This window comes from Calidris pugnax, unplaced genomic scaffold (genome assembly GCF_001431845.1).
Source record: "Calidris pugnax isolate Ruff unplaced genomic scaffold, ASM143184v1 scaffold20, whole genome shotgun sequence".
NCBI lineage: Eukaryota > Metazoa > Chordata > Aves > Charadriiformes > Scolopacidae > Calidris > Calidris pugnax.
The window spans coordinates 15073595-15088773 of NW_015094510.1; positions in this window are offsets into that span (position 1 = coordinate 15073595).

Genomic DNA, 15179 nt, shown 5'->3' on the forward strand with positions numbered 1-15179 from the left:
AAGGAGAAATAATTTCTGCAGCTATGTCTAGACTAGTGTTTACGGTTGTCTTGTAAATTAATTTGGTATATTGCCAACTAAATCTACTTAACACTCACACTGAAAAATTATGATCCAGATATTTTGTAAAGCCATTTGTTTAAATCTTAACGCTTTGAATGCATGGGACACATTGGAGAGCCTTGCTCCAAAGCACAGGCTTAATTTTAGCTGAGGATTCTGATGGATCCTATCTCAGTGAGTAAGCCTACAAGCACGGGTGTAACTAAGAACTTTGTGAAACTGGGATCAAACTGCCCTTTTGTCATTTAAGCTCCTATTATTCTTTCTTACAAAAAACAAAACCAAAAACCCCAAATCTTTTACATCTCCAGAGTGTGAAACTAGAAAGACTGAAGTAAGCACAATTCTTGTCATGCCACTCAAGAGCTCAAAGTTTTTCTGGGTGAATTCTATCAGTGAGTACTCAATGGATTTTTGGGGCACATCCATGATGAAATTTAGCATTAAAAAAATAAAAATCAAAGATTTTTGCACATTTTATTTGCTGTAGTGAACAAATGTGGAATTGGATATAGAATCATAGAATCATAGAATGGTTAGAGTTGGAAGGGAACTTAAAATACATCTAATTCCAACCCCCCCTGCCATTGCCAGGGCTACTTTCCACTAGACCAGGTTGCTCAAAGCCCCATCCAGTCTGGTCTAGAACACTTCCAGGGATGGGGCATCCACAGCTCCTCTGGGCAACCTGTTCCAGTGCCTCACCACCCTCAGAGTAAAAAGTTTCTTCCTAATCTAAATCTACCCTCTTTCTGTCATTGAGTGTTTTATATTGTAATTGTTACATTTACAGGAGAGGGTTCAGTTTGGGCTCAAAACATTGAGTCCGGAGATAATTAGGATTTGGCTGGTGCTGCCTCTCTCCTACTGCTTTGGCACTGAAGGGTTCAGGTGAACAACTTGATGCTACTTTAGCCAAAGCACACATTTTCCTTCACTCTTGAGTTGTTCCTCAACTTAAAAGGAATTAATGTTTTCGCAATTTGCTTTGTGTTCTCATGAAAGACTTGAAGAAGAAGCAATCTAAGGCTTTGCTGAGAGCAAAAAAACCATCATTTTATCTCACAAAGTGTGAGGTTTCCTGAGGACAACACCCAACTTAGCCATCAGCTACAGGCCATTGAAAACAATAGAGTGGGTACTGTTTAACATCCTAGTGACTTCAAATTTTTGTTAAAGTGCTTGTTGTATGGATATATGTTGGGGTTTTTTTGATATTTACACACACACAAAGGGACACCCTGAACACTGGCAAGCTGGTGTGCCATTATTTACAGTTCTGGCAAGGGACCCCTTGAAAATGTCTGTTCTTGTGACCTGACAGGCTGGAAATCCCACTCCAAAGCCCGAAAACCAAACTAACTTCTGTCAAGTTGAGATAATTTTCAGCTTTGCTCTCACTGTAGTCTTACTCTCAGCTTAAAAGCACTGCCTGACACACAGCACAAGCCAACATGTCTGTTATCTGCAGTAACACTTCAGCCATCAGGGGAATGCATCCATGCCACAGGGATGCCACATGTATTCTGGGAAGCTGGGATGGTTTTGCTCATTCATCCCCAGCATCTCTGGGCACTTTAATTTTGAAAGATTTTGGCTTAGTACTGTATAAAACAGACAGGGAAAGCAAAACCCATCATAGAGTCCAGGATGCTCCTACATAATGTTGACCAGTGCCAGAAGTAGTCAGCTAAGAAAAGGCTCTGGAGTGTGACTGCTCCTGCAAGTAAAAGAGTGTATACCTATGATTTTGAGTCATTGTCTAAACGTGGATGTAGTCTAGTGTGGTGGGAGTTCATTGCAAGTGAACACCCATGGGCAGTACTCTGTAGTGTAATTACTCAGGAGAAGAACTAACAAGCCCCTGAAATTGCTAGCTTTTTTCTACCAACAAATAAAGTTAGCTGGCATAGACAGAAAGCAAAGAAACCTTCTCAGCTTGGCCTTCAGCCCAGGAAATTAGAAGAAAGATTAATTCCCTCTAACTTTGGCTTCTTGGCTGGGGTCCCTGCACAGGCACCTTGGAAAGCTGCTGCAGATCTGAATGTTCAAATGCCTCCTAAAGCTGGTAACCCACCAGGGCCAAGGACAGAGCCTCATCTCTGCCCCCAGCTCCTACCCAACCCTTCCCAGAAAGCCTGCATGGCGGAAAAGAAAATGCAGAATCAAAGTGCAGCCCACTCCCTTTTGAGGTGAACTCTTGGTTCTGTGTGAAGTTGCATCAGTGGCAAAGGGATATCTTGGCACATGTTTTTACAGGACTTTGTGTTGGTAAGGAAAAAATAGGACTCAGTTACTGTGCAACAGACCTGCTATGACATCTGCAGAGACCATCTCAAAGATCTCTGCAGAGGATATTAAGTTTTTGAAGATATTCTGGAAAAAAAATATCTAAAATGGTGCTTCATCTGTACCTATGCAATTCTAAGATGTTTAAGAATACTAATTGACTTTTCAGTCAGAAGTTCTTACTCTGTGGATACCTGAAAAACTCATTATAAGATCGAGTTCAAGTCAGGTTTTACCCAAAGATCGTATTATAAACCCTCAAAGAAACTTGTTATAAGAGGCCACATTGCAAAATAACTACTCCATTTGTCCAACCCATAGGGTGCACTCTCTTCTGCACTAAAGTTCATGTGTTGGGTTTGGATGTCCAAGCTGAATTTTAAACAACTTTTCCTAATGCCCTCCAGGAATCTGTACACTCTGGTAATGACCTTACTGCGAATATATGTTAGCTTTGGTATAATCACTGATGCTAATGCACAGTGTAGTTCCCTTTTTTTGTTCCTCAGAAGTCAGAGAGAGGTCACAGAAAACCACCTGTGTGCAATACAGACTCATAGAATAAGATAGAATCATAGAATCATATGGGGTTGGAAGTGACCTTTGAAGATCATCTAGTCCAACTCCCCTACCAGAGTGGGTCTACCTACAATAGGTTGCACAGGAACTTGTCCAGGTGGGTTTTGAATGTTTCCGAAGAAGGAGACTCCACTACCTCTCTGGGCAGCTTGTTTCAGTGCACTACCAGTCTCACAGTAAAGATGATCCTCCTCATGTTTAGGTGGAGCTTCTTATACTCAAGTTTGTGCCCATTTCCTCTTGTCCTGTCCCTGGGCACCACTGAAAAAAGACCAGCCCCGTCCTCCTGACACCCACCCTTTAAGTATTTGTAAGCATTGATTACATCTCCCCTAAGTCTTCTCTTCTCACAACTAAAAAGACCCAAGTTCCTCAGCCTCTCCTCATAGGAGGGATGCTCCAGGCCCTTAATCACCTTCGTAACCTTTTGCTGTACCCTCTCCAGCAGTTCCCTGTCCTTCTTGAACTGGGGAACCCAGAACCAGACACAGTTCTCCAGATGGGGCCTCACCAGGACAGAGTAGAGGGGCAGGATGACCTCCCTCAACCTGCTGGCCACGCTCTTCTTGATGCACCCCAGGATGTCATTGGTCTTCTTGGCCACAAGGACACATTGCTGCCTCATGGTCAGCCTGTTGTCCACAAGAACTCCCAGGTCTTTCTCCTCAGAGCTGCTCTCCAGCAGGTCAGTCCCCAGCCTGTACTGGTGCTTGGGGTTACTTCTCCCCAGGTGCAGCACCCTGCACTTGCTATTGTTAAATTTCATTAGGTTTCTCTCTGCCCAGCTCTCCAGCTTGTCCAGATCTTGCTGTATGGATGCACAGCCTTCTGGTGTGTCAGCCACCCCTCCTAGTTTTGTGTCATCAGCAAACTTGCTGAGGGTACATTCCATCCCTTTGTCCAGGTCATTGATGAATATATTGAAGAGGACTGGACCTAGTACTGACCCCTGGGGAACACCACTTGTGACAGACTTCCAGCTGGATTCTGTGCCCCTCATCACAATCCTCTGGGTTCTGTCTTTTAGCCAGTTTTCAATCCACTTAACTGTCCATTAATCTAATCCACACTTCCTAAGCTTAGCTATGAGGATGCTGTGGGAGACGGTGTCAAAAGCCTTGCCAAAGTCAAGGTAGACAACATCCACCACCCTCTTCTCGTCTGTCCAACCAGTCATGCCATCATAGAAAGCTATCAGGTTAGTCTGACATGACTTCCCCTTGGTAAATCCATGTTGACTACTTCTGATAGCTTTCTTTTCCTCCATGTGCTCTGAGATGACACCCAGCATGAGGTGTTCCATCACCTTTCCAGGGATGGAGGTGAGGCTGACCGGTTTGTAATTTCCCGGGTCCTCCTTCTTGCCCTTTTTGAAGACTGGGATGACATTGGCCTTTCTCCAGTCTTGGGCACCTCGCCTGTTCTCCAGGATCTCTCAAAGATGATGGAAAGTGGCCCTGCAATGACTTCTGCCAGCTCCCTCAGCACTCTCGGGTGTATCCCGTCTGGACCCATGGACTTGTGAATGTCCAGCCTTCTTAACTGATCTCTAACTTGGTCCTCCTCCACCAAGGGAAGATCTTCCTTAGTCCAGACTTTCTCTGATTCATCCAAAGTCCATGGCTCCTGGGGGTTGACCCGAGCGGTAAAGGCTGAGGCAAAGAAGGCATTCAGCAACTCAGCCTTCCCTGCATCCTCTGTTACTAAGGCACCTGACTCATTCAACAGCAGGCCCACATTTTCTTTAGTTTTCCTTTTGCCTCCAATATAATTGAAGAACCTCTTCTTGTTGACTTTGACATCTCTTGCCAATTTTAATTCCAAGGAGACCTTGGCTTTCCTTGTTTCTTCCCTACATAGTCTAACAGCATCTCTGTAATCCTCCCAAGTGGTCAGTCCCTTCTTCCACTCGGTGTAAACCTCCTTCTTCCACTTTAGTTTTAGTTTTTATGTAGTTTGGAAGGAACCTCTAAAGTCATCAGGTCTGTTCCCTGGCTCAAAGCAGGGCAAACTGCAAAGTTAGGCTGGTCAGGACCTTGCCCAGTTTTGAAAACTACCAAGGATGCAGACTTCCAGTTTCTTTGATTCCCCCTTCCAATGCCTCATCATTCTCACTGTGAGGGATGTTGTCCCTGTGCCCAGCTGAAATAAACATTTCACATCAAGGAAAACAGCGTAGGCTTTACCAGACAGCTGTTAAGTCACCCACAGATTACTAATTCAGTCTCCAAACTGCACCTAAGTACAGCAATGTTGAATTGAAGGGGAAAAGCATGTTTCATAGCATCAGACACTGTTTCAAGGCATATTCTAAGAAAAATTAAAATTAGCTAACACATCTCAGAAAAGAAAGATGTTCTGGAGAGTTTTAACAATAATTATGTAGATCTAAAATGGAAAATGCTTTGCAAACAATACTGAGGTAATAGAAAAGAGGTGTATAAAGATTGTCATGTATCGTTTTGGAAATAGCTTTCGGATAACTTTTCTCAAAAACTATTTTGGTCTGTCAGACCACAAAACAGGTCAAATGCAAGAACTGATTTTTAAACATGAGTAGCCTTACTTTTCATTTCTTGACTCCTGAGTAGTTCCTGGAAAGCAGGCATTCATATGGAATTATTAGTGCAATATTTCAATGAGCTATTCATGTTAGGGTCACTAGAAAACAGCTCTGCAACCAATCTGTGTTTCCTCTGTTGTAGTGCTATGGTGGTACGTTGTAGAGGTACACAGGGAAAACCTTTGCAGCAGAAGTTGATGTTTATTCCATGGTTATGATGCCAAGGCTTGACTTTGCTGGACCACAGAGAAGCCATCATAGAATCACAGAGTCATAGAATGGTTAGAGTTGGAAGGGGTCTTAAAGATTATTGAGTTCCAACCCCCCTGCCATGGGCAGGGACACCTCCCACTAGAGCAGGTTGCTCAAAGCCCCATCCAGCCTGGTCTTGAACATTTACAGGGGTGGAGCATCCACAACTTCTCTGGGTAACCTGTTCCAGTGCCTCACCACCCTCACAGTAAAGAATTCCTTATGTTAACCTTTATATTTCAGAAAGGCAAACAGTACAGTTCAGTCTATTTGTCATATCCCATCATTTGCACTAGAAAAACTGTCATAAGGATGAGAGTAGAAATAGGACCTAACAACAGAAGGATGACAAGAATTTCTATCCCCTGCAGCTCATGTTTTCTCTAGTAGCTGTGAAAAAATTCAAGGTGTCCCAAAATGACCAATGATTTTCAGTTTCTGCATTTTGTGGTGCCTTCATGTGGACTGCCAGGAATGCTTCCTTTGCAAGGCACCACACAGGCAAAAAGGCTGTTCTTCACCATGGCAACCCTCCTGATCCATTTTCCCCTTGTGAAGAAACCTTGGACAATTCCCTTACACTTAGCCGCATACTGTGGTCTGGGCTTTGACTCCTCACATGGCATCTAGGTGGCATGGATGAGAGTCTGGGCTGTTCCATGCTAGAAGTCAGGCTTGGGTGACTTTTAGATATGACCCTGAGAGTTTGTAGTTAAGTTTTGTGTTGTGCTTTACCAGCAATGGAAATATATGGTGTGATTTTCAAAATCTGTGCACTCCAACATTTTTAAAAACTAGCATCTCTTAAGGGGCCTGAGGTTAGCCACCCCATGGCATTAGTCATGTTAATGGCCTGAACAAGCCAAGAGCAACTCTTTTTTCACCTGTTTTAATATTCCCTTCTTCCTCCCTACACAGCTCTGTATGGCAAATACCTACATTGCAATGGCCTCCTTGTGCCCCACTGAGTCCCTTGTTGAGTTAAGTGGCCAACATAATGTCAATTCCTCAGCTTTGCAACATTATATTTTGACCAGTGGTACACCTACAATTCTGAAATTTGGCTCAGGACCTGTGTTTTTCCAAACCCTGAAGTCCTGAGTTGAAAATCTTAGTCTAAGTAAGTGTCAGATTCCTACATCTTTTATTTGTATTGTTTGCATTCACTTTGATTGTTGGCAGTCTGATCACATTGGCAAAGTGCATTACATTCAGGTCATATCTTAGAATTAAATAAAAAACATCCAGAGAAAAATAATAACAAAATTCATTATCTTACTGATCCTGGAAAAACATACATAACTGCAGCTGTTCAGGCTCAAAGAACCTTTTGTTGTTTTTTTCTTTTAAAATGCCAACTACTTAATGAGTTCTCAATTTTGCCCAAGTTATTTGCAACCAGTGCGCATTACGCACAGCATATTCAGGCAGTGGCTGAATATATATATATTGGTGCCTTTGCCGCCAACATTTCTATTCAACAGTAATAAGGGCTTCAGCAAAGCACTAAGGTGATGTAAGCAAGTGGATAAGCAAAATCTATTCTGATTACCAACACTATTTCCAAGTCATAAAGGGAAAGGTAATTTCTTGGTTTTTTCCTACGCTCAAATAACTTGTTCAAGCAAACTAAAGAAGGTAAGGATATTTTTGCTTGCACATGACTGTATTTGGCCACAATTTGTACTATTTCCAAGTCAAGCAAATTCAAGATGGATTGAACTCCTTCCGTGGTTTATGTTCCTGTCACTTTTTTTTCTACCAGGACTAATTAAGCATATTGCAAACATTTTTTGAGATGAAAGAGGGATCATAATGTTCCCCACTTCTCAGTATCTCCAGAGTAGAGCAAACCACAGACATGAAGCTGTTCATCTTCATTAAAACCAGAGGAACACCCTCTCATTAAAGAGATGGGCAAACAGGTTAAAAACATACTTAACTATTAGCATCTCCCTTCCAAATTGTCGCACATGCTCTGACATTGGCATTCCTGGATAATACAGGATGGCCTATGTTCTTGGTGGAAGGCTGCACTGTTTTGTCTTGCATAAAAAATAGGTTTGAGGTTTTTTGTGCTCCTATCTGGATGAGTCTTAAACTAATGTAGGTTCATTCCCACATTACATTGAGGTTTATTCTCTCCATTGGGCTATAGCATTAGAGACCACAGTAGTTAGAGAGCATCTCAGGTGGATCAAGGCTTGGTTGCTCATGCTGAGAGACAGATGTGGATACAGATTGGTCACACCCTGCCCAGCCCCACTGGCTGCACCCTGGGGTGCAGTTTGGACCATGCCCAGAGCACCCCAGTGCAGTGGTAGGGGCAGGGCAAAGTCTTCTCCTGGAGTTTATTCACAAAGTCTCACCTCTTCACTAAAGTGAATCTCTCATGTCTCATGGCAGACAGACCTTCAAAGCCCTGGGGTAGAAGGCACTGTCTTTTTATTCTTAATCTCCTCACTGTCTCTCTCATTCAGAAGTAATTGGCTGGCATCTGATGTTCCCAAATAAATCATCCTAATATCCTAAAATGTTTAATAAATAGCTTAACAACAAACTTGATTTATAACCAAAACACTTAAGAACACTCTGAAATATGGAGAACAATTTCTTACCCTGGAATCTTTTTTCTCTGGAATCCTTTCACCATCTGATTTATTTTAACATCCCTGGTATTTGAATTTCATGAGGAAAAAGCCCCAGAATTTGACAACTACAGCTAACTCCTCAGTCTGCAGTGCTGGGATTTGCTTGTTGCCTGCTGGTCAAAGCTGTACAGCTCATCCTTCATTAGCATTTCTTGTAACATCAGCAGAATGGGATTAGTAGAGCATAAAGCTGCACTGGGTGCACGTCAGCTCTTCAAACACTGTGGTTCTTCAAAACCCCCTCTCAGCAGCTACCAGTGCTGAAGTAGTTTAAATTCTAGCTTTTTGGCATATGTAAAAACAGCAAAATCTTTGCATCATTTCCCCAGCTCACAGGAAAATAAACTTCATGCCCTTTATTCTTTTAATATTTGATGATTAGACAAAAGATGGCACAGCTTCAGATGAAGAGCCCGAGAAAGGCTAAACCTGGAAGACCCTAGACTTTTGTCATTACTAACCTCTGATGGGTTGACAGCTGGATTTGGGACCTTCCTTTAAGCTACCACCCTTAGTGGGATTTCTGAATAAGCCTTGGGAGTGCTGCTGCCAAAAGATTGCCAGCTATAATGCACTTGCCCCTGGTTTCTTCAAGACAAGGATGACTGTGTTTACCTGCAGACTCAAAGACGCAGTTCACAGTTGAGAAACCCAAAAGGTGACAAGCTTCTGCCTCTACAACAGATACAAATGACTAGTTGATCGTGAGAGCTGGGGATGAGGCAGAGTCCTTGTGGTTGGTGTGTTTCCCAGGCTATCTTGAAGACTTTTTACTCATCTGGGATGATTTTAGGAGTCCTAGACAAGGGTGTCCAATTCTTTACCTACAATGAATGACAAGCAGCAGGCAGCCTGTTGTTGGATAGGAAATGCCCAGTGTATTCCCTTACGGACCTACCCTGAAGAGACTCTGTCTCTGCAGAATGGCTGTGCTATTTCCACGCCAAATGACAGCTGAATATCCCAGGCAGCATTTCTTTGCTCAGGAAAGCCTGCACCATGTTCAGTTCAGCACTTCTGGGTCATCTTATTAACATTGGCTTTGGTGTTTGCAGCCCTGACTGCTTGAAACCAGCTGGTGGAAACCATGCTCATATTTGGGAACAAAAGGTTGGGTGAAAGTGATGGTTTCTGGGAGGAGAAATTGAGTCTTTTTTAGCCACCTGTCTCTGATGCTGGGGCTCACAAGTTCAAATTCCCTACTACAAGGTACAAAGAGAGGGAGGGTCCTTAAACTGTGCTACATAATTCCCAGCCCAGTTGTTCTGGGGATGTCTACAAAGACAAGCAAGCAGAGTGCAACACAATCCAAAGGTACAAGGCCAAAAAAAAAAATGCTGGGAGAAGGAACAATGTTTCAGATGAACCTTTCAAGGCCCTGGAGAATACCAAGAATACCAATCCACACATCTGGCATTGAGAAAACTAAAAATAGTTGATAGTAGTCTTTCTTCTAACAACTTGGTCAGGACTCACTGTTTTCTTTAAGGTGTATTTGAAGAAGGGGCTGCTCCCATTTTATATGATAATAGATGTGTCTGGCAGCCATCAAGGGAACAGTAAAAAAGAGTTAGACCCCCTCTTCTACAGTGAAAGGACTCAAATACACAGCTCTGCCTTGCTCTCTAATCACTGAACTGCAAAGATATTCTCCCACCCTGGATTTTTCATGACCAATGACTGTAAATTTTTTTCCACACATGGGCACAGTGTAAATAGTTACACCTAGAGGTTACAGCTCTAGGTGTGAGAACAAGTCTCACATTTATTGTGTATTTAATGCCTAAGGTGTTGCTATTTTTCAATCCAGATCAGCACTGCTCCTTCCTACTATGTCTTAAACAAGCCTAGGAGTCCAAAACCACCCTTGCGAATTCAGGACTCTTGAAGGAAACCTGCTAGATTTGAGTGCTTTGAAGTAGGTTTACCTAAAATAATCAGAAGAGCACACAGATGGCCAACTCTGTAAACGTCCATTTAAATGTCATTAAAATATAAGCAGCAGAGCAGACAAAGATGCATGAACTATAGGAAACATCTGCATCCATTTTCACACTGTTTTTGAACAAGCAGAATAATTTCAAGAGGTTGTTTAAGAGGCTTGTATTAAATTGTAACATTCTGCCTGGAATGATCTTGCCCAGATCAACCTGGATTCATCTCACTTGTCATACAACCAGTGCTGGAAAGGCAGCTACAGGCCACGGAAATAAAGAGCTGTCTCCAGAGAGCAATTCATCCCATTTTCCTTGGACACAAGATTTAGGATGGAATATATTAAGCATGAGAGGTGCCTGCCTCCACTATCTGAAGAAGTTATGGTTGTCTTAGACAAGATGTGCAATTTTTAGACATTTGAATTTAACATAATACCACCTTTAGTGTTAGCAGTGAGACAGATTCTTCTTCCTCCAAAAGGAAGTACTTTTCATAGAATCATAGAATAGTTTGGGTTGGAAGGAACCTTTAAAGGTCATCTAGTCAACTCCCCCTGCAATAAGCAGGGACATCTTCAACTAGAACAGGTTTCTCAGAGACCCGTCCAACCTGACCTGGAATGTTTCCAGGGATGGGGCATCTACCACTTCTCTGGGCAACCTGGGCAAGGGTTTCATCACTTTTGTCCTTAAGTATCTGTTATACAGTCAGAGAGTACCTGCTTCCTTCAAAGCCTCTGTCTGTTCTTCCTTCCAGTCCCTCTGTTCTTCCCAGTCCACATGAAACTGCAGGTGAGTGACGCTAGGATATGGTAGCACAGCTTCAGTGGTAAGATGACGCTGCTTTCTCCTTTGGTCGGCTGTTGCTGGATTGACTAAGGTGTTCATAGCACTTAACCAATGACTTTTTATTAAATGGATGCACAAGTGAAAAAGGGAGGTAAGAATAGAGTAAAAGACAACTATTAAACTTGGAGTACATCTGCACTATGCAGTTCCACAAAGATATCTGAACTTGCTCCAAACCCAGCAACACTTCAATGCTAGTTAAACACTGAAGCTATTTATTCCAGTTATGTCTGCTATGCTGTTTCCAAAACCCAAGCTCTGTGCTCCACAGCATAGTGCATATCTGCTACATTAGTAGTCCAAGGAACTACATGATGAAATTATATCCAAATATACAGAAAACTCACGACAGTTAAGTGTAATGTAGAAGATGAACATGGATGACTCCCTAAATGGTCCCCATCCTCCAGTCGACATCCAAATCATCGGCAATGTAATTTCACTCAAGTCAATGGAGACCCTGTTGAAGTCAATGGAGTTACTACAGAGATTAATTTGTCCCTTAAAGCTTTAATAACAGGAAATAACCATCTGCCTCTACACGCCTGCTTTATTTAATTTTTATAAGACACAGAGTGACAGTCTCTATAGAAAGACAGATGATTATTGCGCACTATCCAAGCATCTTTTCTCAAAACCAGGCTTTATTCAGCAGGAAGAGCACAAGCATGCTTGTTTCACTTACTGATGTCTTTCTTCTTTCATAAAGGTGGATGTTTTATATTATTGTGGTTGATGTTGGTAAAATCTCAGTTTCCATAATCCCTGTTCCAAGCAAGCGATGCAATGCTTGAAGTCTGCAACTCTATTAAAAATAAATAAATAAAATAAATAAGTATTCATTCAAGGATCACATGTCCAGTCACTGGATTTAGCTTATTGTCTTTCTGCGTCATTGCCTTCCCCATTTTGTGGAAATGAAATTGATTTGCCAAGTCTTGGCGTATGAAAGAGGCATATTTGCTCACAGGTATTTAGCTACATGGGTTCATCCCAATGTTAATAGAAGCTGTATAGCCAGATCCCCACAGAAAACACAGGAAATTTATCCTTTCCCAGAAAATGTGAATTTTTACTAGCAACCTAAAGTATGAAAGCAATAGTTTTAATTCAAGAAAAGTGGTTTTATCAAATAAATTTGTAGTAGTGGTGTTCTGTGTAGCCCTGCCTCCAACAGAAGTCAAAATGTATGAAAAGGGCTTTAAGTAGGCACTCTTTTATGTAGCCATGTTCACAGAGTCTCAAAGGGAAGCCTTTTCATCTGTTTCACATCAGTAGGCACAAAATTGCAGCAGGCTTTATTGCCTCTAAAGAGAAGACTATAGATGGCCAAGTCTGAGACTTCATCTTCCTCCCAGCCCTCTTTAAAACTGTGTAAAACTTGACACTTTCCTATCCATTATGAAGATGTCTTGGGTCTCGATGGGAGCAAGTTTACATGCAAGCCAGGCCAAAAGCAGAAGTTGAAGACATCTTAAGCTTCTTAAGAGAAATTATAAAAGTTGTTTCTTATGTCTAATACTAATGATTTTCATGGGAAAACTAAAGGCAGAGCTGGTTTCCTCTGTGACTTTGTATATAAACCCCATTTGAAAGCATTATTCAGTAGGCAGGAAACTGAGCCACTAAAATAAAACCCTTGGAAAATACAAACTGTAATAGAAAGGCTAAGAATTGCTATTTTCCTTTTAATGGTCTAACTTTGTAACACGATTATGATGGGACTTACCAGAATTAATTCCATGCATACAGGAAGCAGCCCATTCCCCATTTCTCCATCTGCGGTGTCATGCTGGGTTTTTAATAGAATTCTGTGGGCATGATAAAATTACAAATCTAGTGAGGAATTTGTGTCTGAAATATTTGTCATAATACAATGTGTAAAGTTTTACTAGTGTCTCTTCAGAAAACTCTAAAAGATACAAGCAGCCAGAAGCCAGAAATGTGCTAATTAAGGTATACAACAAAATATTAATCAAGAGATCTGGAGGAGGAGGAGGGAAAGAAACAACTCCAATTAGTCACACCATTATGTGGCATCCAGCATAGCCTGAAAGAAAAAGCTAGCTGAACTGATGAAACAGTCGAGGAAAATAGCCAGGAGACCTGTCTGGCATGCAGTATGAGGACGGGGACCACGCAAGGATTCTGTAGATCCACATGAGCTTCTGACAAAGAGCATTTACAGAACAAAACAGTCAGCACTGAGGGCACTGTGCATGAGCTTTCCCAAGAGCACTTCCCCACGTTTGCCTTCCCAAGCCTCATGTTTGAATAATAATCATAATAGGGAAGTTAAACACACCATACTGAAGAAAACAGTGGTTAATTAGTCTATAAGGCTCCCTTCACCATTGCGTAAACTTCCCCCTAGGAGTACCACTACCACTGGTAAAGGCAGTACTGGAAATGTGCCTGGATGTGCCGTGTACTAGGGCTCGGTTACCTCAGACCTCTGTGCATATTGTTTCTCTAAGACTCTCAAACAAACCAATAAATGGTTGATTCTTATCTCCATTCCCTTTAAAGACCTCATCTATGTTTACAGGTTCCTAAAGGGTGAGCTGAAGGATGATGGAGTCAGACTCTTTTCAGTGGTTTCCAGCGATAGGACGAGGGGCAATGGGTGCAAGCTGGAACATAGGAAGTTCCACTCAAATATGAAGAAGAACTTCTTTAGGGTGAGGGTGACAGAGCACTGGAACAGGTTGCCCAGGGAGGTTGTGGAGTCCCCATCTCTGGAGATTTTCAAGACACGCCTTGATGCAGTCCTCAGTAACGTGTTGTAGGCAATCCTGCTTCAGCAGGGGAGTTGGACTAGATGATCTCCAGAGCTCCCTTCCAACTCTGTCGAATCTGTGAAGTTTGATGATGACAGCCACCTACATGTTTTGTGATGTGTATCCCCCTGGAACTTCTTTTGTGAGCTCAGCTAGATCTCCTGCACCATGCTGTTTGCAACCATTATCTATCACCAGACACAGGAGCAACATCATTGTAATGAGACCAGACCAGAGTTTTTTAAGTTTGCTTTATCCGATACCTGCCACTTTTCAAGGCACTGTGGTTCTGACCCTGCCAGGCTGGTCATATTTTGGTTTACCTTTCTACTGAACAAGTAACAGCCTTATAACTTATGTCGTCCTTGTTCTGCTTAACATCGGTGTGGATCAGACACTGCCTCTACAGTCTTTGTAGTGGCTTGGTATTGTTTTAATGTCTTTTGCCACCATGTCCTACTAGACCAAGAATGCTGTTGTAATGTGGTTCAACATCCAAATCCACGACATTCCTCAAAGTGCAATGGAATTAAATCAAGGGCAATCTATAGAGCAGAACTAACAAATATGATAGGCAGGACAACAGTTATGAAAACATTCTTGAAGAGAGACTGTAGGGATCAAAGAAACTGTTCAGCTACAGTAGTCCTTGCACAAAATAAGCTGGGAGCTGACAGCTGTTCAAGGCTGATGGCATCAAGATTTATGGGTCAAAAAGACACAAACTGGCCCCTCAGAGAGTGAGGCAACACCCAGACTCAACACACATTCACCAAGAAGCTTGCAGAAAGGCCAAATGTGACATTAGACAGAACTTACATTGATTTCCTATTACAGGTTCATCTCTCCCCATTCCTCTTGACAAATAAACTGTGCTCAGTTTTGAGTAAATCTGTTGCTGTTCATGTTGACAGACTCCTGGAGTGCAGACAGGGTCCCAGCTTCTTCAGCCTGGTATGCAACACAGTTGCAACCTGAGATCATGTCAAAAAAGGAGGATTGCAGACTCCAGATGCCCCACTCCAGACACCACAGGCAGCATCGTCAGGCATTTGAAAGCACTCTCTTTTGAAGGCTGGATGAGGATCTGGAAGCGGGAGCACTGTGAAAGTGCACTCCTACTTGTGACCAAAGGTTGAGCACTGGAGGCAGCCAGTGACCATCACTGGTATGAAAGGGCTCCTCCAGATTAACTGGGGCTGAGGCAGTTTTCAGC